The 23,164-nt window shown below is 38.6% G+C and overlaps 1 protein-coding gene across 1 annotated transcript in view; it reads left to right on the forward strand.

Annotated features, from left to right (window-relative positions):
* Positions 1-23,164, forward strand: part of SEMA5B (semaphorin 5B) — a 623,924-nt gene that overhangs the window by 155,716 nt on the left and 445,044 nt on the right. Inside the window, exon 2 of the mRNA XM_032227708.1 lies at positions 11,205-11,248. The gene's annotated coding sequence lies outside the window, so the exon portion shown is untranslated. The remainder of the gene's footprint in view (positions 1-11,204; positions 11,249-23,164) is intronic.

The following is a 23,164-nucleotide window of genomic DNA, read 5'->3' on the forward strand; positions in this document are numbered from 1 at the left end:
GATTTTCACCCTCTTTTCTGAAGGAAAATGGTGCATCTTATACTCCAAAAAATATGGTATATCCTGCTTTTATTATTTCTTTACAAATAATTCAAGATTGCAAATGTAACCAACACACCTTCTTACTCCTATTTTCCCCCACAGCAACAATCCTGTGAGTTGAATTGGGCTGAGAGAGAGAGAGTAGCTGGCTTCAATGGCGAGTTGATCTCACAGTCTCTTGCTTTCTAGCCTGCTTTCTAGATCAAACTGGCTCTACTTTACTCTCAGACTTTTCTTAAAAGTTGCAAATAAGATTTGTGGTTCTCTGCTGCAGACTGGAACTCAGTTGGATCATTCAGCACCTAAGGAGTAATACCTTGAGGAGAGGAGATAAATTTTCTCATCTTTTTCTTTTTCATAACACTAGGACATATGAGTCATGTCTGCTCTTCAATATTGCAAAAACAGTTTTGCAGAAGATCCAGCATTCTTGAAATACTGAAAACAAGAAGAAAATGTCGAGTTTTTATTCTGAATTGTTGAGGAACATGGATTACAAAATCCCCTGTTCCACATCCTTGCTTTACATTTATTGATTTCCATAGATATACAAGACAATGCACAAACAACAACCCCATCCTCTCGAGTCACAACATAAACCTCTGCAATGCTGTCAGTGAGGTTACAGGCAAACTTTTATTAGCTCTCATTTTCCCTGACATTTGCATTTTCTGGCTCCAAACGCGGGAATGACACAACCCATCAATGTTTGCAAAATGAATTCTTGTTGAGTAAGGGAGATTGGATGGTGGATAGTTGGAGATAGTGCAGAAAAGAGAGAAGATTGTGTTGTAGTTCCCTTGTTGTGGTTCTTTGTAATGTTTTTTGTAGGGACACATTACTTTAAAGAATCAGAGGAATAATTCTGTGAGATGACTAAAATAGAGTGATGAAAATGTTAACCTACAGTTTGAAGTATAAGAATGGGTTATGTTTTTCTGGACTTGGGCTTCTGAAAAGCCAGGCTCATTGAAATCTCATAGGTGAAATGCTTAGAAAACAAGCTCCAGGTCAGGCCTGCAGCCATATTTTCTTTTGGGTCTTTGGCCTGCCACAAATTCTATTATTCTGCTATCCATTTTCTATTGTGGGAAAATGGGAGGGAGGATTTTAAAGAGTCACATACTATGTAGCCACAGCAAAATTCTTTCTAGAAAGCCAAGGTCATCCTTTGTCTCTGCACCTCTGCACCTGACTAAAATTCATGGGTGGAACTGTCAGCATAGCAGTGGAAGATTGGACCACGTGATGGACTTGTGGGTGTGGGGGCAAGATCTTGAACTTTCAACTGGGTGGGGAAAACCAGGAAGCTTTCAGATTCGGGTTTTCCCAGATGTGCCAACATGGCTCTCTTAATAAATTGGAACTTTGAGCAATACTTTGCTTTGGCCTCTGATTTACCTTTGGATGCTATTTGGAACCCTGACATTCCATTAATAATTGGCATGTTTAATTAATTTATTTATTTAATTTCCTGAGAGCTGCCCACAGTGCACTGAGTAGCTTTTTAGTTTTTTGATGACTTTTCTGATTGGATCCCCTTCTTATGACTGCCTGAATACTTCACTAACCTGCTGAACTTTAATGGAGGCTTTGCCTGGACTTGCTGGGGCCTATTAATTTCCCTGTTTTAGGACACAGAGAGAGTCAGTCTTTTTATACCATGTGTGGAGGAAAGCTTCTTGCCAGAGGGCCTTTTAGCAATTGGTCTGTGGGAGTCTGCTATATATTGAGTAGGAAAATATTTTTCTGAGTGTGAAATATTCCTTTTTCATTAGCCCTCAAAAATATTCCTGTTTCAGCAAAGAAAAAACCATAGCGTGCAGCAATTTTCAAGTTCTCTGTTAGGGGAAGGGATGGGTGAGGAAGTTAAATGCCATTGCTTTGAATATGTTCTCTGATTGAAATATGAATTAATTTCATCAATTCCACACTGTGTAGACTTGCAGATTAACTGAGAATTTTAGACTCCAAAATACACCCCAAAATTGGGTTTGCCTTATCTGCCAGTACATATGTATGCATGCATGTTTGCATGTATGCACATATATATTGTTTATTTGACTCATATGCTGCCCCACTTGCCTACAGGTGATTAAATACAGTAATACTTTTTTAAATAGTGTACATATATATTTGTGGGGAAGCCCATTTGCAGATAAGCAGACTCAACTTTTTAACCAAAATACCCTGAAAACTGTGCCACCCATGGATAAACCAATTGTGAAAACTGAAACACAGAAATATTTCAAAGTTGTCTTATCTGCAGGTGGTGCAGTTTTCATGATATTTTGGTTAAATATTCAAGAGTTGGCCTATTCCCAAGTATATATAGTTGTTTCAGAAATTATCTAATTACAGGATGGTTTCAGTTTAGGTGTTTAATGGAAGTGTATTTGTGGAAAAGAGCAAGTTCACATTCTGAAGACCATCCTCTAGTTCAAGACTGTCAAAACTTCTGTCCCATGGGCTGGATGCATCATGCGCTGGCCATGCCTATGCCCAGTTTAGCAAAGAGGGGGAAAGTCCTGATATGTCACGTGACACCGCCATGATGACGTGAGTTTGACATCCCTGCTCTAGTTTAAAAAGCCAAGAAGGCCTTTGTTCAACTTCAGCAAATGATTTTCCCAGAATGGTGGGGTGGAGGCACATTGGAGACATTTACTGATACCATTGTCACCTCTTGACTGGACTATCACAACTCGCTCTATGTGTGGTTGCCCTTACAAACTGTTTGGAAATTTCAGATGATGTGAAATGTGGGTAGTTCTTTATTAACAGGCTAAACCTTTTGCCACATCACAACTTTACTGTGGAATCAAGATTCAGATCATTTGCCTATGAAGCCCTGTATGGCTTGAGATCCAAGTAGCCTCAAGGCTGCTTATTGTAAATAGATCCTACTTATAAATATACACAAACAGGATATTTGTGTGTGCTGGTTATACCCATTACTGGGAAGTCCAAAGGAGGCTTGGAAACTTAACACTTTGTGGGGGGAGAGTGTTCCCCTTCTCTAAAGTAGTCTCCTTCCTCTCTAGCAATAGCATTTAGACATATACCCCTTCATAGTGCTTTTACAGCCCTCTCTAAGCGGTTTACAGAGTCAGCATATTGCCCCCAACAATTCTGGGTTCTCATATTTACCCACCTTGGAAGGATGGAAGGCTGAGTCAACCTTGAACTGAGATTTGAACTGCTGAACTGCAGCAAGCAGTCATCTGAAGTAGCCTGTAGTACTGTACTCTAACTATTGCACTACCTCGGCTCTATAATTAGATTGGAGCTCTCCTCGAAAATTAGATTGGAGCTTCCATGATAATGTTGAGAAAGCTTGAACATGGCTGTTTCAAAGAGCCTTTGGGGCATGATGAAATGTAGAATTTCTACTTGAACTCGGTATTCCGTTTTGAGTTGATTCTGTTTGAATGCACAAGACAATACCTGGTATACCTCTTCCATAGCTTTGTGGATCCTGATGTGTGTGCAGATGTGAGATGTGCAAAGATCAATTTGTGATAGCAGACGACCAATCACAAATTATTAAAATAGTGTTGTGGACCATTCACTGCCAAAAATAAAAATTCTCAATTTGTCAGACGTATTGTATTAGTTCTTATGCTACTATTCTTCATTTCAACTTCCTTGTAATATGTACTTCATTTTTTCTCCAACCCCTGAGGAGTTATTGCACACACCAATATATGAAAAATTTATTATTTTTCTGCTTTCCGCGAGCCTTTGTCAGAGGAATATTCCCCCATCCCCGTCTCCCCCCAACTCTTTCAGCTGTCGGGCATAATACACTTTGCATTTCATTTATATGCTGTGCCTTTAAAGTCATGTCTCCGACTGCCAAGGTTTTGTCATCTTTTTGCTCATTTGTCTTTTTTTCAGACTTGGTTCCACTCTCAGCTCATAAAAAAAAGTTTAGGGGTGGGGGAAGCACAATTCAGAATATATTTCTCTCCCCCTCTTGCAATCTATTAGAAAATATTAATGAAACGTAATTGTAGAATTACAAAGGGTGATTTTGCAAAGTCAATCTGTAGGTGTTTAGAATATTGGGAAGCATAATTTCAGCTAGGTAGATTTGGCTCCGTTTCACTTTTTAAATGCTAGAGAGATTTCTTCCCACCTGCACATCTGAATTGACTATGTAGAGAGAAGGAATTCAGTGACATTTCTTTTCACCTTTGAAGGGTTTCATAAGTATTAATACGTTTGTAACATGACTGGGGAATGAGTAGGTGCTCTCCTTCACAACTGGGAACTCTGAAATCAGAAATAACTGGCAAACTCATTAAAAGTGAGTCAGTTTCAAAAGTTAACTGACTTCTGTTTTTTTCTACTAGGCAGTAAGGTAATATTCTGTAGTAATGCTTCATTTAAGTCCAGAATCTGCTTCTCTAGATAAAATGCATATGATCTGCCTTTCTAGTTTTTGCATCTATTGTAGTCAAAGAAGGAGTTTTAGAACATTTTGGAAGGTAAAGGTAAAGGTTCCACCGCACATATGTGTTAGTCATTTCTGGCTCTAGGGGGCAGTGCTCATCTCTGTTTCAAAGCCGAAGAGCCAGTGCTGTCTGAAGATGTCTCCGTGGTCATGTGGCTGACATGACTAAACACTAAAGGCGCACGGAGCACTATTTTACCTTCCCACCACCCTATTTTTCTACTTGCATTTTTACATGCGTTCGAACTGCTAGATTGGCAGAAGTTAGAACAAGTAATGGGAGCTCACTCCATTAGACAGTGCTAGGGATTCGAACTGCTAAACTACTGACCTTCTGATCGACAAGCTCAACATCTTAGCCACTGAGTCACCGCATCCCTTTTAACACTTTGGAAACTGCTATATAAATCTTCATCCAGCTGCAACCAATTTATTCATTTATCCCTTACCTAATTTCTGTGTTCTAAACATGGCATGACACTTCTCTTGGCTTTTGCCAGATCACATGTTCCACCTCATTTTTTAAGATTCATCCTCTTGCCTTCCACTTCCCTCCAATACAGGAACTTGAATCATATTTGAAGGAAGGAGCAGAACCACTGCAGAAGGGTGTCCCCCCAACTCCTAACTCTCACAATGGTCCACTAGATCACCATGGTACAGAAGGCTATTGAAAGATCTATTAGGATCTATTAAGGTCATGCTTGTTCCAGAATCTGCTATAACCATCAGTGAGAGTGACCAGTGCTGTTTCTATCCCATGTCTGATGCCTGAGCCCTGTTGGAATGGGTTCAGATAATATTTTTCCCCATTATTCTCTGCAACTGTAGTACCACTGCCTTCTCGATGACCTTCAGTAAAAGGAAGAATGGAGACAAGGCAATAAATTATCTACTATGCTTGGAATCAAAATCAGCCCCTTAAAGAGTCCTCATTTCCATTATGCTAGTACCTCCCACTCACAAAGTGAGATATTAATGACTTGAATCCAGCACTCTCTCCTCCCTGTCATATTAGCCAGGTGAGGAAAGGGTGTAACTCGTAAATAGTTTTGTTTTGCTCATTTCACAAAGAACTCAGTCTACTTCTTCAGTATCAATAGGCTGTTTTTCTTAGAGAAAACCTTTAATATCTCTCCTAACGGCTTTTCCAACTGTCTAGTAGCTTCTAACTCCAGGTGAATACAAGTAGTTATATCTACAAAGTACTTAGGCAGCCTATCACAGTGACTTATTACCATTTTTCCCAGTACATTGTTTCCTAAAAGTTTCCAGCCACTTTAAAAACAACTGCTAGATAGCTTTTCATTGGATCCAGTAAAGGTGGAGACAGAATTCCACTTTGCCACGTATACGGCCAGGAAGTAGGGCCAAATGTGGACTTATACCTTTCATCAATTGAATTTGCTCCATGTTTTCTTCCAGCATTACTCTAGCACTTTATCTTCTGGAGTTACTCAGAAAACCAAGGAGCTCATTAGAACCGGTCCATAGAAAGAGCTGCTTAGGAGAAATTCAAGTATCAGAAATGAGAGCTTATTCTGATATTGGATATCTGCCTGCCTGCCTGCCTGCTTACCCATCTGCCTGCCTATCTACCTATCATGTTTCGCTGAAAATAAGATAGGGTCTTATTTTATTTTGACTCCCCGAAATAAGCACTTGGCCTTATTTTTGGGGAGGTCTTATTATTTTTGAGGTGCAGGAGGCGGCGAGCGTGGTCACCTCATGGCTGCTGCTGTGTTGCAATATTTTCAGGGAGGGCTTATTTTTAGAGAAACAGGGTATCTATCTATCTATCTATCTATCTATCTATCTATCTATCTATCTATCTATCTATCTAATCTATCTATCTATCTATCTATCTATCTATCTATCTATCTATCTATCTATCTATCTATCTATCTATCTATCTATCTATCTATCTATCTATCATCTATCTATAATTTCTATGTTGCCAATCTCACTATTACAGTGACTCTGGTTGGCTTACAATATGATAAAAAGTAGAAATTAGAAGAATTAAATAGAAAGCCAAGCCAATACACTCAGATCAGATCAGCCCAGCATCTAACGAAACAGAGAGCTAACAGTCATTCTGGCTCCCTCTTATGGCTGATTGAGGAAAACAGCAACCAGTCACATTTTACAGTATGATTTAAAGAAACAGCATTGTTACATGGTTTATATATTGCCAATCCAACCATTAGATTATATTCCTAACATTCTCCCCTTTGGGTAGGACAATATATAAATCTTACATTTTTAATCCGTATTCCTCGCAACAACGTTTATGCTTTATATTACCTTGGACCTTAGTAAAATGATCTGTGATGTTGACTTCAGACATACAATATTCCAGTGAAACTAATTTACTATTCACACTTTGCCATACATTCAGATATCTTATATCAGTGTGTTTTGACCTAGTTTTTACAGCAAGATTGGATGCCATCTAAATTGCTGCTTGATTGTCTTCGTAAATAACAATAGGTTCTTGTATGTCAATCCCCATATCCAGTAGAAGTTGTTTATAACAAACCAAATCCGTACATTATAATGACAGACATGAGAACTTAGCCTCCATAGTCGATAGACTTAAATGTTTTTGTCTAATAGACTGCCATCCAATTAGTGCCTTTCCCAGGAATACAACAAACCCTGATGTTGATTTCCGTGTAGACATATCTGTAGCAAAGCTTGCATCAGCATATGCAGTTAAGCTCAGATCATCTCTAGGTTCTAAATACAATGCATAATGCATCGTTTGCTTAAGATATCTTAATATCCTCTTAGCAGCTCGCCAGTGCCTTTCAGTAGGTTCAGCATTAAACCTGGCTAATTGATTTACACTATATGGTATGTCGGGCTTTGACCAATTACTCAGATATGATAAATTACCAATTAATGATTGATAAATACCCTTATCAAACACAGGGCTTTTTACATCATCATGGCTAAATTCCAGTCCCATTGGAGTTTTACCTGGTTTACATAGTTCCATCCTAAACGTTTTGAGTAGCTGGTTAATCTACTCGGTTTGTGAGATTTTGTATCCTCCCCTAGTTTTATCTATTTGTAAACCAAGATATTGCCTAATCTCACTGAGATGTTTTATACTGAACTTCGTCCTTAACAGTGTTATAATCCTCATAGCTTCTTGCTCAGTTTTAGTGATTAATGCTATGTCATCAGTGAACAATAGCAACAATGAAATCACACCATTACTTTCTTTCTTAAACAAACATGGATCAGCCATGCCAGCTTTAAAACCTATCTTAGTTAACTCTCTAACTATAGATTGATTCCATTCATATTCTGATTGCTTCAAGCCATACAGACTCTTTTTCAACCTCCAGCAATTAGTTTTACTATCAGTTTTGAATCCCGCAGGCTTCTGTAAATATAGAGTATGTTGCAATGGTGCATGAAGATATGCTGCCTCTACATCTAAATGATTAACTATATATTCATTCTTAGCTGCCCACACTAATGCTGCGCGTAACGTTGTAGCCTTTAAACTAGGCGCAAAGACCTCATCATAGTCATTGCCTGACTGAGCAAACCCTTGTGCAACTAACCTGGCTTTATGGGTTACAGTCCCATCTACACTGTTTTTAAGTTTGAAAATCCATTTACAACCAATGGCATGTTTACCTGGTGTAACTTTACGTTTTCATACACTTCTAACTTATGCAGTGAATTTAATTCCTTTTCCATTGCATCTTTCCAAGCTTTCTGTTCCTTGGATATAGAGTTAAATCTTGGTAATTAGCAGGAACCTTATTTGCCTGATATGCTATAGACGCCTGATACCTGTCAGGTGGTCTCGTTATACGAGTTGTACACCTAGGTATTTCAGGACTCACCAGTGGACTCTCCTGTATAACCTGCTCTTGTTCTTCTGGTTCATCATGTACTTCTTCCTTAATTTCTTTAATTACTGGTTTTCCTACCTCATCATTAGGGACTACTTGGATGTTGATAATTACATTATCATTTGTTTCTAATTTATTCCACCCCACACGTTCTATAAACTAAGCACTAGCGCTACAGTGAACCTTAGCTGTGCCCTTCTCCAAAAAGCTAAATGATCTATGCTTAGCCTCATATCCTACAAAAAATAACTGTTGAGCTCTATGTTGCCCTTTCAGTCTCACTTGTGATGGTATATGCACCCATGCTGGGGCTCCGAATGTATGTAGGTAACTCAAATCTGGTTTTCTGCCATGCCACCTAGTGAATGGCAATTCACCGGTTTTTGTATTCACCACATTATTTAAAACATGGTAATTACACATCATAGCTTCACCCCACAGTGTTTCCAGCAAATCTGAATCAGCTATCATAGTTTGAGTCATGGCCTGTAATGTTTGCCCCCTTCATTCTACAAACGAGTTATGTTATGTCGAGGTCTGCCTATAAGGAGCAGACCATTTGTGCTTGATTCCAGCTGTTCTTAACATTGTTTGGAATTTATAGTTGGTAAACTCTGTCCCATTATCAGTAACTACAGTAATAACCTTGGCTTTCATCTTTCTCTCCGCAAACCTCAGCCAATTAAAGACATGCTGAAATGTTTCTGTTTTGTTTTTCATTAAAGTTTTAAAAAAAGTGCAATGCATCTTCAGAGTAGATCATGCCGACTAACATAATTAAATGTGAGCTGAAACTAGATCCATAGGGATTTGTCAAAGAAAACCAAAACCATTAAAGCTAATTTTCAGAATAACAGTCTTATTTCAAACATTTAGGAATGTAAACCTTTGGGGACTCATCTACTTTATGAAGATGGATTCTAAGATGCAAAGGCTTAGTAATCTATTAGTTGTTAAGATGCTGTTGGGCTAGGTTTTCTTTCATATTTTGTTTACTGAACCAGTCTGGTCTAGTGGTTAAAGTATTGGGCTTAACCACATAGTTGGGAGATTATGTGTTCTAGTCCTGCCTTAGGTATGAAGGCTGAGTGCCCTTAGGCCAGTCATTCTCTCAGCCCAACTCACCTCACAGGGTTGTTATTGTGGGGGAATAGCAGGAATAAGTATTAGATGTGTTCCCTGCCTTGAGTTGTTTCTAAAAAAATAATAAAGGAGGTGTGTGTGTGTGTGTGTGTGTGTGTGTAGATTTTTATAGAATCTGGCTTTAGGTTGCTTTGCAAATCAAGCATGAGAATTTTATTCATTATCCTCTTTTTCTGAGTATCCTTTTGATCAAGGGTGGTTCTTTGCCCAGTTTTTGGGTGGGCATGACCATGGGGGCTTGGCCTAGTTGGCTTCCACCACTGTGGGGGGGGGCATTTTCACCCTCCCCAGATTCCGGAGGCTTTCCTTGAGCCTCTGGGAGGGCAAAAACGACCTGCCCCAGGCTCTGGAGGCCCTCTGGAGGCCGGAAATGGAGCTGTTTCCAGACTTCCGGTACTTCCGGTAGGCTCATTTTTCACCCTCCCCAGGCTCTGGAGGCCGGAAATGGGCTCATTTCCGGACTTCCGGTACTTCCTGTAGGCCCATTTTTTGCCCTCCCAGAGCCTTCGCGTGGGACCTGCACTTACCTGGCATTCAAAATGGGATGCGTGGAGACTCTTGGGAGAGGCGGGGTGGGGTGGGCAGGGTCAGCCGATCCCTGTAACTACCAGTTCGGCGAACCAAATTAAAATTAATATCCGGTTCACCCAAACCAGTCTGAATCAGCTGAATCCCATCCCTGCTTTTGATGCTTCTGATGAAGTGAGCTGTAATTGTAGAAGCTTATGCCTTTTAATATGCATTTTTAGTTGAAAAAGTGCTGCTAGCTTCTTGTTTTTTGGCTACCATGGGGTAACCCAATTCTTCTTTTGCAACATGAGGATGCTGCTCCTGGAGCACTAGATACGGTGCTCCGGAGGGCCTACCCGCCTGCCCAAGCTCCTTACCGGTCTTTTAAGTCTTTGGTGCTTCTGTATACTTGCACAGTGTGTAGAGCAGCTGCATGACACTCCGCTGAGCAGCTGGAGCGACACAGAGGCTTGTGGAGCCGCTCATAGCATGCGCGCACTGCGTGCATCCATGTGGATGCCACCAGGCCCATTCCAACCGTACCGATTGGAATGGGATCCAGAACCCACCACTGGGTCATGTGGTCCTTTTTTGTGACCTTCTGACAAGCAAAGTCAGTGGGGAAGCCAGATTCACTTAACAGCCAGGTTACTAATGTAACAATTGCAGTGATTCACTTAATAACTTTGCGAGAAAGGTCATAAAATGGGACAAAATTCACTTTAACATATGTCTCGCTTAGCAACATAAATTTTGGTCTCAACTGTGATCATAAAGTCGAGGTCTGTCTTTATAAACACTTAACATTTATCTTCCATGTCCACACATTTTATTCAAAAAAGTTAATAGATCTTGCATTTTAAACTTTAAAAGTTTCTTGGACTATGAAATGTTTCTCATTTCTTTCATCTCTGTTTTTTCCTCTTTAAAAATTGTGCTGATCCATTTATCAGTCCTCTTTGATATGAGCAATAGCGAAAGTAATAAGAGTTTACTAAGTATTACAAATTATTGAACCAGTAACATTAATTGCTGTTTGTATTTGCTTGCTGATGAACCTTTCTGGCAATTAGATTTAGCTCAAGCACCTTCAGTGCCTGTGTTATGAGCTGACATTAGTCCTTGTAAGTAAAATGGGACCCAAATTAATGTTGATTTTTTTTTTAATGCAGGTATTGCCTTGAGACTCCTGGACCACAATGGAATGCTGAATAAGGTGAGGTTGTAAAAAAACATGCAATTGTACTCAAGAGACCACAATGACTTTCTGGAATGCTAATATGTTATGGGAAACATAGAAAAAAATATGATCAGAACTTTTGAACATCTTTACCTTGGTATCTACAGCTAAATGAAAAGTTTTGCATCTCTTTTTTAACCCATTCTTTCCCACTTCCCCATCTTTTTCTCTAGTTTTCAATTTGCAAAAATAAAGGATTTTATACTAGATCTGTTATGCCAGTGTTAGTTTCTGTAGTTTTGTTACTGGTTATAGAGTTTTTATGAAGGTTGCCTAGGGATAATTAATGGACTAAAAGGAAAGTTGTGCCATTCAATGTATACTTCACATTTTCTTTGTTATTGTCTCTCAGAAAATAATCAACCTCAGAAAATAATTGGTATTCTTTGCCTAATATCAATGATGTTAACTTTTACTTATGTTTATTTGCAAATGTTATATTAATCTGTGGCTGTGTGTATAATGCCAAATCTTAACAGCATCAGTTTCTTGCCTGATAAAATCAAACGCCACAATTTTATCAAAGAGAAAAACATGAATATAATATCTTTGTTTTAAGCAGATACTTGGGAGTCTTGAATGAATTGAATTTCATTTATTATAAAAGGATTTCTATACTTAGGATTCCCTAAACTCAGAAACTTCAATAGGCAGATTAAAGTATCACTATTGTTGGCACAATGCAATGTGTTATATGTTAAAGCTTAAATGTGAATGGAAAGAATATGGATCAGCGGCTATGCATGCTCCCATATACATTTCTTAAGGCAATGGCAATATTACTTTATACCTGTAGTATTAAAGTAGATCAGCAGAAATTAAAGGTGCCGTTTAATATTGTGACAAGGAATTGGAGTTTTTTTTTAACTGAAGGATCAGTTCTGCAATCTGTATTTGTTTATGTGTGCTGGCTTATGTTGATTTAAACATAGGCCATGGGCGAATAGGCGGCAATATATGTTTAATGATAAATAAATATAAATAAATAAACAAGGTGGAAGGGAAAAAGGTTTCTACGATGGTGTCTCCAAAGTGTGCCTTACCCATTATCAATCCAACTGATTTCTATTGTTACAGGTTTTTTTTTCCTTTCCTTTCCTTTTGTTTAATAGCTAGTATAAGATGTCACCCAATTAAAGCTTAAACATAGTTATCTGTCAAGAAGACACTTAAACGTATACTTCAATTCGGTGGTTGAAATAAATAGGTTTTAAGAGTGATTACCATTAATTTACTGACTATATGGGAAAATTGCAAGAACTTTTTTATGGAATTTGGTACACTGGAATTTATACACTGAAGCTATACATCTATAATAACAAGAATTAGCTTGTTGTTTTTTCCATCAATCTTAACTACATAATTACAAATTTGGACTTTTATTTTTGAGCCAATTGCTTTGAGTAGACTCCAGCTTTTAAAAAACAAAACAAAACAGCAATCTAGTGTAACATCTTATTATTCATGTTTGCTGAGTTAATTTGTCTGCAGGGTGACAGATGAAAACTTATGGGGTATGGGTTGATAGCTCTAATATTTTTAGTAGTTGCTGACATTATTGTGGACTTTGTTTCTGTGGGAAGCATAGTTGCTGAATAGCATCATTTGGTTAGCCTGGCATTACTCTGAACTTTTGCTAAGCTGACTTTTCCTGCCAGCCATCAGGATGTTGGGACAGTGTTGTTTTCCTAATGTAAATGTACCCATTAATTTTTAGACTCTGCAGCTGTCTCAGCTGAACAGTGAAACAGACAGGGATTGGTAAAATATCAAATGCCCGCCTATGTCTGTTTACATTTAGGGTTGATCTCCCTAAATTGGGTTCATCAATTAAAAAAGGAGGCTTTCAAGTTAATGAACGTACAGCGTACAGTTCCCATCAATGGTTTGTACTGTGAACATGTTCTCATGCAAGAGTTCATTCACTGGAAATACTTGTACTTTTTGACCTTCCAACAATTTTGGCTGGAGCAATACATCAAATCTGAGGATTTAAGTCTTCTCCATTTTGGCCATTAGCCATGAATAATATTATTTCCCATACATCTGTGACTAGTTCTATTGTTTGTGTAAAATATAAATGGTTAAGAGACTACAGAGAACTTACTAATGAAAGTTTTAATTTCTATTTGTGAATACATAATTTGTTCTGAAAAATAGAACATAATTGGTTTGATGGGACAAAGTATCTAAATGTCATGGAGCAGTGGTGGGATTCAATTTTTTTTTACTACTGGTTCTGCGGACGTGGCTTGGTGGGTGTGACATGGCTTGGGTGGGCATGACAGGGGAAGGATACTGTAAAATTTCTATTGCCTCCCCACTCTTGGGGAAGGATAATGTAAAATCTCCATTTCCAACCCACTCCAGGGGAAGGTTACTGCAAAATCCCCATTTCCTCCCAATCAGCTGGGACTTGGGAGGCAGAGAATAGATGGGGCGGGGCCAGTCAGAGGTGGTATTTACCGATTCTCCAAACTACTCAAAATTCCCACTACCCATTCTCCAAAACTGGTCAGAACTTTCTGAATACCACCTCTATCATGGAGGCGCTGGCAACTATTCTTAGGCATTGCTCACTGATTTGGCTAGAACAAACTCTCAGTGTAATATAGAGATTTAAAAATGGTTGACTTTTGTTTTATCAGACAAAAAATATCTCAACTATATCAGTGTGTATTCCATGTGTGTGTGTGTGTGTGTGTGTGTGTGTGTGTGTGTGTGTGTATGAAAAACCCTACTAAAATAATTGAGGAAATTAAAAGAAAAAAAGGAATCAAATCTATTGAAGCTGCATTTAATTCCCCATGTGGATTTTTAATTTGATTTTACTCACAGCAAGCTCAAATGGAAAAAAAAAATACTTGCATCATAATAAACAGAAAAAAAGATATTGCTATTTATCCAAATTCATTTTTTTTAAATGCCACCTTTAATCATTGTGTTTTTGTGGTGGAAACTGGAGCTGAGTTAAGGAGAGGGGTTTCTAGAGACTATAAATAAACATACTATGCTGATCAGCTCCTTGTGTCATTTTTGGTTCCTTGCACCTGACAGTATAGCGTTTATACCAGATTCTGCATTTTTTTCTTGTCACTTATACATATTGGAACCAATCATTCCACTTACTGAAGCAAAGCCAGCACTCGACACACCCCCACCAAGATTTATCGAAAGACAGCAGCTCCGACCACGCTTTAAGCCCAAAACCCAGCCTGAAGATAGCGAGTGAGACCTCGCCAAAACGTTGCCAAGACAATCTCAATCTTACATGGGAAAAGACCCAAATACAACAAGACCAACATATATATGCTGGAGCACCGGCAATCCGAAGACCAGCTGGCCAGTGCGCATGTGTGTGCCCGCCAGCTGGTCTTCAGGTTTCTGGCATGGCCAGCTGGTGTTCATGCGTGACAGCATGCTAGAAACCCGAAGACCAGTTGGCTGGCACATGTGCCCACAGAGAGGGCTCTGTGTGCCACCTCTGGCACATGTGCCATAGGTTCACCATGCATCACGGTTATAAATTATCAAATAGATGTGATAGTTTTAGTAAGGGTGGCTGCTCTTCCAGTTTCTGCTTACTCATGTGCTCATGAAGACCAGCTGTCAGTGAGCCGGAACCTGGAAGAGCAAGGGGCGATGGCTTGCATGCCTGGATAGAAGAGTCTGCATGCCACTTGCAGCATGTGTGCTGTAGGTTCACCATCATGGCATTAGAGTGAGTTTTCTGAAGCAAATTGAGTTTTATCCTTTGTTGTATGATGTAACTGTGGTAATGTTCTAGGTTTATGTATGGTTTTAGTATTTACTATTGCCTCATCCTGGATGTGTTAAATTGACATTTTGGTTTACCATGTAAATGTTATTGTATTTGTGTTTTATTATGTGGTTAACCACTATGAGTAGTGTTTTAAACATTTTAGCATGGTAACTAAATAAATAGATAGGTCATATTGCAATTCAAGACTTTGATAATAGCTTGTCTTTCTTTGTCCACTTGGCCTTCAAGTAACTTTTCTATAATTTCTTGCAAAGGGTAGATTTTATTTGTAGTCTATATAACGGAGGTGCATAAAATCAGTATTACTATTTTTGAATTCAAGAATGAGTGAGAGTATCCTGTTCTTCCAAGTTAAGTATATGTGTGTATGTATGTATGTATGTATGTATGTACGTACGTACGTACATACATACATACATACACACACATTACATTTCAAAAAGAAACATTGAAGTACAAATTAGTATAAAGAGAAAGAAGGGAAGGGAATTAAATGATAAGTTTAAAAATGCCAAAAATATAAATCAAACCAGTGGTGGGTTCCAGCTGGTATGCTCTGGTATGGGCATACCGATGCCTGCTGGGAGCAGCAGGCACTGTTCCGGTACGGTGCTTCAGAGGGCCCACCCACCCACCCGCGTTCCTTACCTATATCTGACCCACCCGAGCCAGTTGCTCACACGTGCGCAGGGTAGAGCGCCTGCACAATACTCTGCTGAGCAGCTGGAATGTCGCGGGCAGTGGGTGTGCATTCGTGCACAGCGCACGTGCATGTGATGGACGCCTGACCCTGTTGCAATGTATTGGTTGCGAGGGGATCTGGAACCCATCACTGCAACAAACTTATAACAAAAATGATCTCCAGCTTTTTCAATACAGAAATGATGATACAGTACAATGATCTCTCTCTAATATAAATGAATAATCAATATTTAAAATACTATAAAATGCTAATAATAAACATTATAAAAATACAATAGTCGTAATATATTTATGCATTTATTTATTAAATTTAAATCCTGCCCATACAGGGCAGCTTTTTTATTTATATTCTTCCCTCAATAATCAAACATAATAAATTGACAAATATGAATAACCATATAATTTTTAAAAAACCACAATATTTCAGATTCCAGAAGTGTTTGTTGTTTCTTTGACAAAGAATGCCTTTTAAACCTGTCAGTTTCACTAATAGTTGTCTAATTGTAGACTGGGAAACAACAGACTCAGAATTCTCTTATGTGAACATATGCCTGTCTTTGGTAAAAGAGAATTTTGTCCTGAAAGTGTGCCCTAGAGACAATTTTGTGGTTTGTAAACTTTCTTTATGCTGGTCATGATATATACAGTGTGTGTGTATATACACACACAAACACACACACAGGGACACACACATTAACCAATATGACCTTGATATATTGCAGTTCCCTAGATAATAGGTCTGCTATAAACTAACATTTTATCTGTAAAAAGTACTCCCTATACATTCCATTCCAGATGTTACAAGCAAATACTGTCTTTGTCAGCTCAGTGAGACAGCAAAATGGTGAACTTCACTAGAATGATATTGCTGGTTCTAGCTTTCTTGTTTTAATTTTTCTATTTCTGTTTAGCATCTAATTTCTGTTTCTCAGCTTTATATATAATACATTCTTCATTTCTGCTTTCTTCACAATTAACAAACTTGCATGTTGACTATAAAACACCTGGTTGTCTCAGGTCTCCAAGCCCCAGGGAGAGTTATATAAAAGTTCTGTTTCATATCAAATTGACCCCCATTTACTCAAAAGTATTGCTGAATCTTTTGAAAAATAAACACTCATTTATTTCCCTGGAAACCCCAGCACAACACAGGAAAAAAAAACTGGTTCTCAGAATTAAAGTTGGAAATGGTTAGTAGTGTACTTTTTCTCAGATCTCCCAAAAAATCCAGGCCAGATTTGTCTCCTTCGTTTACAGCAGCTCCCCTTCACAAATCTTCTTTTCCCTTGATTTAACCAGCTTGGACATCTGTACAAAGCCAACATGCAGAGCATTGTTGCTGTTTTGTTTTAAAACAAATTGAATGGAAGCAAATGCATGGAATATTCATGGTATGTTTGGCAGTTATTATAAAAGGAGGATGAGAGAGAAAATATGGAAATTTACATTGGGTAGTGTTGCCGATCTAATATGAACCTGCCCCACAAAGTGCTCATTTTAAGATTCCAGTGCTTTTCACCATTCTTTCTCTAAATGGTAAATAAAGGATCTTGTTTACTTTGGATAATGCATATTATAGAGCCGCAGCATGGATTAAAAGACCAAAAGTGCTTTGCGATTTTATACATACATACATACATACATACATACATACATACATACATATTGAACATCCATAGCAGAAGACTTCTATTTTGCTTAGGAAATATTATTATTGTATCTATTATTGGACATGGGATAACATTTTTGAAATTAGAGACAGGGGTGGGATTTAGCCGGTTCCGACCAGTTCAGATGAACCGGTAGCTCTGACGATCAGTTGAGAACAAACCAGTTCGCTCTGATGATCAGGTGGGCCCACCCACCTTTGTGTTTTACTTACCTATATCCTTTCAGCTGATTAGCACAGCAGAATGGATTGCCACACATCAGCTGTGTTATTCCCCAAGAAGTAATGTGGAAGATAAGTTTTGGTGAAACTGCTCATGCATGCAGTTTACCAATCAAACCGGTTGTTAAACCGGCAGGATCCCACCACTGATTAAAGAAGTAACCTGATGTGTAACAAAAGAAAACATAGACAATAATACATTTTAGATGTTGGTTATGCATATTTAGTTATTGTTATAACTGAATGGGAGAAAATGAGCTGGCTAGATATATGCTCCTTTTTTAAAAAGTCAGATCTGCAGCCGGTTCCTTTTGGGATCTTTGTCCTGCCACAATAATATTCTATTCTACTATGCTGTTTCATTTGTGGGGAATTGGGAGGGGGAATAGTAAGGAGCAGAATGTGATGTTGTCAAAATAAAATTCCTTTCTAGAATCCAAGGTCATCCTTTGTCTCTACACTCTGCACCTGACTGGAACTGGTTGGGTGGAATATTGGACCACGTGATGGACCTGTGGATGTGGGGGCAAGATCTTGAACTTTCAACTAGGTGGGGAAACCCCAGGAAGCTCAGATTCGGGTTTCCCCAGATGTACCAACATGACTCTCTTAATAAATTGGGACTTTAAGCAATACTTTGCCTTGGACTCTGATTTAATTTTGGATGCTATTTGGAATGCTGACAATAAGCTAGAGTCCTGTCCTTGACTCTATGGAGTTTTCTATCTTGCACTCAGAAGAATGTCTTGGCGATCTCATATTTGTAGTTTGGAAACTAAATTCTGGAAGAACATTTAAAAAAAAAACCTTTGCAAGGGCAGATGTGCCAGTCAGCACAGCTTCTCTTGGCTTCCTGATGAGAAAGTGGGTTAATATCCCTCTGTCTCCAGTCGCAGCATCATTTTCTGTCTTTTGGCTTTTTCTAGCTTCCAACTTCCTGCTGATCTGCTCCTGGTAATTTCTCCCATACCTACTATCCCTTTTTGTGTCAGTATTCCTCCAATGAACTCAGCTTGTAGCACAAGTCTGAGTTGCAGCTGTTTTAATGAGATTTTTAATGTAGACATTTTATTGGCCCTTTGGCTGCAACAACAGATTTTCAAGTCTCAGAATCTGAATAGAATACAGAGTTTTTCAGGGAGTTGATTTTGCCCTTACAAATATCTTTGTCTAGGTAATAACATTTAAACCAAACTTCTTCAAACCAAACTAAATCTCATGAAACTTTTTATTCCAGGAATTAGAATAACAGCAACCTTTCCACTTAACACTTTACAGTAAACTGAAACAGGGACTATCCCAAGGACTATTCAAATTATAATTTGAAGCTTGCCTGAACTATGAATATGTTGAAAGTTCATATATGAGAGGGAGGGAGGGAGGGAGGGAGGGAGGGAGGGAGAGAGAGAGAGAGAGAGAGAGAGAGAGAGAGAGAGAATAGAGTTTTGTCTCTGTCCAACACTTATTCAACCCTTTTCATACAATATAGGCTCAAAGTAAGTTAATTTCCATAAATTTGAATTTTTCTCAGGGTCTCTTGAAATTTAAAAAAACAACAATCCCAATTTTTTGAAAACCTCATGCATCTCATTGAAGTCAGGAGTGGAACTCCTATGTGCCATGCTCTTTTTCAGTCTTCCATAGAAATCCATTCCAGATTTTTCTTCTTCATCCATAACATCTCCCCTTCACAATCCAATCTCCTATTTTAATTATGTTAATCAGATCCCAAGGGACAAAATAAAGGGAGTTAGTTTGTCTCTCTCCTTTTCTCCAATATGCGTAGCATGCAAGAATGAAAAGACAGTTGCAAGTGGTATGGAAAATAGAGAAGGTTTATGGTGATAAAGATGTAAAGGGAAAGAAACAAGCAATCTTATAAAAATAAGATTACTTTCTAGATTTGTTTACGGTTTCAGTGAAGGGATAGGAGCACATTGACTGGGAGGTTGCAGAAATGTAAAGCCATGGCTTCAGCTATGCTCTAAGAAAAGCAAAAGGGATTGCAAGCAGAGGCAGCTTTGCAGGTCGAAGAATAGAGCAAATAAAACAGTTGAAAGGGCAACATCAGAGACTGAAAACATCTTCTCGTCACAGCATATGAATTAGACCTGCAATAATTCCACAAATGGAAGGGCAACAGCTCTCAGAGTTGTCATTGGAACTAAGGTAAGTAATCTGATAAATTCCACCCTAAGTTTTCAATAATGTAGTCCCTAACTTTAGATGCAAATGTCCCTAACTTTAGATGCAAAAGAGAAGGGACCAATTTCAGATTATATTCTGAAATTCTTTACTCCACTATCAAAAATGATGATGATTTCTAAAATTATAAATCTTTTAAGTAATTGTTGTTGTTAGTTGCAAAGTCTTGTCCAACCCATCGCGACCCCATGGACAAGGTTCCTCCAGGCCTTCCTGTCCTTTACTATCCCCCAGAGTCCATTTAAGCTCATGCCGACTGCTTCAGTGACTATCCAGCCACCTCATTCTCTGTCATCCCCTTCTTCTTTTGCCCTCAATCGTTCCCAGCATTAGACTCTTCTCCAGTTAGTCCTTTCTTGTCATTAGCTAAAATATTTGAGTTTCATCTTCAGGATATGACTTTCTAAAGAGCAGTCAGGGTTGATCTCCTCTAAGACTAACCGGTTTGATCGCCTTGCAGTCCAAGGAACTTGCAGGATTCTTCTCCAGCACCTTTAAGTGATAGCCTATCCCAAATCTACTGGCAAAACCATAAAGATTGGTTCAGTGGGAGTTTAGATGATATTCCTCAATACCAGGTTCCCAAATTGGTTGATGATTTGCTTTCATTTCAAACCAATGTTAAACGTAGAGTAGGAGGAAGAATGTCAGAAAGCCTGGTGGATGTGATCTTCATCCAGATCCTAGCATTCATCAGATGTCCGGAAAACCTTTAGAATTCCCTTGCTGGGAATGGAGTCTTTTCATTGGCTCCTATTTTTTTGGATTTAAAATAAGTAATTTCAGGAACTCAAAGTTACTCTGAGTTGTGAGTTATATGTTTGACTTTCTTTAGAGGTAATCTTATGTTTATTATAGGAATCTACTATAGTATAGAAACCTTGTGGGGTATTGTTGTCAGTAATTAGTGTAGAGTAACCACATATCTAAATGGGGTTACTTATAATTTTCTATCTGTGTGGCTGCTTCCCTCTTTCCATTATCCATCTACAAACTGAGATGCTACCAGTTTTAATGTGCAAAAACACTCCCTCACCGAGAGCTGGAATCAAGGAAGCAACATCCCATTTAAGCTTTTATTACTGCATTGCATCTCCTCCGCAGATCTGTACTGGTCAAGGGGTGTGTGTTACATACACCTCTGACAAGGGCTATTCTTAGCACTGCAAATCCACTCCAGCTCTGCTCTCAAATCTCTTAGAAGAAAACTAGATGTCCTGTACAAGATGACAAAGAACAACATAAACACACCTCAGTGTTGAGTGAAAAACAGAAGAAATAGCACAGTAGCTGTAGATGGAGCTTGGGCTCCCATCCTTTCTGAATTTCTTCTAGTCTTTGGGAATCATGATGATCAGGCTGGGGTTTTAGCAGAAGAGAGAGGTAGGTGGAACCAATGAATCTGCCAGTAGTGATTTTAATGATCCTACCGGAATGGTCAGAAGTTTTCATTTTTGAAGAAGACTACAGTAGATTTTTTTTTTTAACAATGGCTAGCAACTATTAAGAAAAAGGCATCTGAGATCGTAGTATCTCCTTCAAGCAGGTCATCATCTTCCTGTGCCTCTCTTATTGCAACCACTAGTTTCTGAATGTTTCTAAATGTGTAATTCCAATGGAATTGGAAAAGTGACGGTGCTGTTTGAGCCTTAGAAATCACTTGGGGGGCAGGAATGAACTTCAGAGTTTTAAAGAATCCTCTTCGTTGTAGCTTCATAAATAAAATGCAAATATTGCAAAAGTTGCTCCACCATGGAGAAGGACTGGTATATTTGAAACCTCTTGGATTCCTGTTGAATTCAAGGGGAAAAAAGTATTGTAGCAGTTCAGAGCCAGCATTAAAACCCTTTAAACGTAGTTTAAACAAGGTATTTTTTAAAAAGTTTTTTTAAAGGGGGTTTTAGGGCAAAAATGGGCACACCTATTCTTCCCACTTATTCACAACCTTTTGGTAGGGTGAGATTGAGCTAATGACAGCATTGGGCTGAGCAATAAAATCTGAGAGCATACTCTTCCCTCCCTTTTTATTTAATGCTTTCAGCTAGTTATATGTTCTTATAATATTTTCACTTCCGTCCTTGCAGCTATTTCAAATATAGCATTAAGTCCTGGCAGGAGTTACAGGAATATGCCCAGATTTATTTATTTTTAATTTGTCTTTATTAAATTGCCATGAATGCTGATTAACCAATTTTCCTTGCATGACATTTTTGTTCCATTTCTTGCATGCAAATGAGAACAGCCAGAGTGCTTTTATAAATTGTGGGAAATTGCTGGCAGGACCATAGCATGAAATGAATGGCCCTTTATGGCCTTAGAAAAATGTTTCATTTGTCAGCGCTAATGGCAATTTTTTTGACTATTTCAGCATTATGATGTTGTCCCTTTTTCTTCTTTCCCCTTTCTTTTGCTACTTCCCTGTCCTCATTTAATTTCTTTTGCTGCAACCCATTAACCAGGTTAGCCTACAAAGAACCAAAGCTGTCTTCCATTACAGATGCAGTTGTGCTTTAATCCTTGGCCCAACCCTGCCTTGCCTACAATAATGTAAGATGTTCTTCTGTAGATAAGTTTGGGGAAGGAGGATATTAGAGGTGCCTGATAATAGCCTGACTCCCTTCATGCAATATTGACTATGACAGTACATTGATTTACAGCCAGTTACTTCTAAATCGCTTTAAACGGCAGAGTTGAAATGATTCGTGGACTTGACATAAAATAGCGCTTTTGTCTATTAGGATTTTGAGTTTTAATAACTCTGCAGTTCCTTTTCAATGAAATTCTCTGCTCTAGAAATGGTGTCTTTCCTAAGCAGTTGTCAGAGCTGATCGGGGCTACAAATAACTCATCAACATATTCTCTGTATGGTGAGATTGGAATTATTGGCCTTTTAATGATACAATGGTGTCTGCTTCAAGCTGTGCAGCAGCAGTATTTGGTCTTGGGCAGCTGTTACATAGCTCATCAAATAGCTGTTGAGCATCATCCCTTATTCGTCATAAAGATAAAGATGCCACAAGGGTTAGGAGTCTATTTGCTGCAGCTGCTGCTGTCTTGTCTAACTGTACTTTCTTTCTTACATAGCAATTAAGGAGTTATTGTTGGTTCATGGTTTTTGCTATTCCTTTCTATATGAGGTTGCTGTGATGACACAGTATCTGCCAGACCCACATTATATGCAACCATCAAACCAAATGCAGCCCACTAAGAGGACTTTGCAGCCTCTTTGGGCCACGACAAATCACATGCACATTGGCTGTTTGTCAGATGTTTTGCAGTCCTCTTATGTTTAAATATATAGATGCCCACA

This window comes from Thamnophis elegans, chromosome 1 (genome assembly GCF_009769535.1).
Source record: "Thamnophis elegans isolate rThaEle1 chromosome 1, rThaEle1.pri, whole genome shotgun sequence".
Lineage (NCBI taxonomy): Eukaryota > Metazoa > Chordata > Lepidosauria > Squamata > Colubridae > Thamnophis > Thamnophis elegans.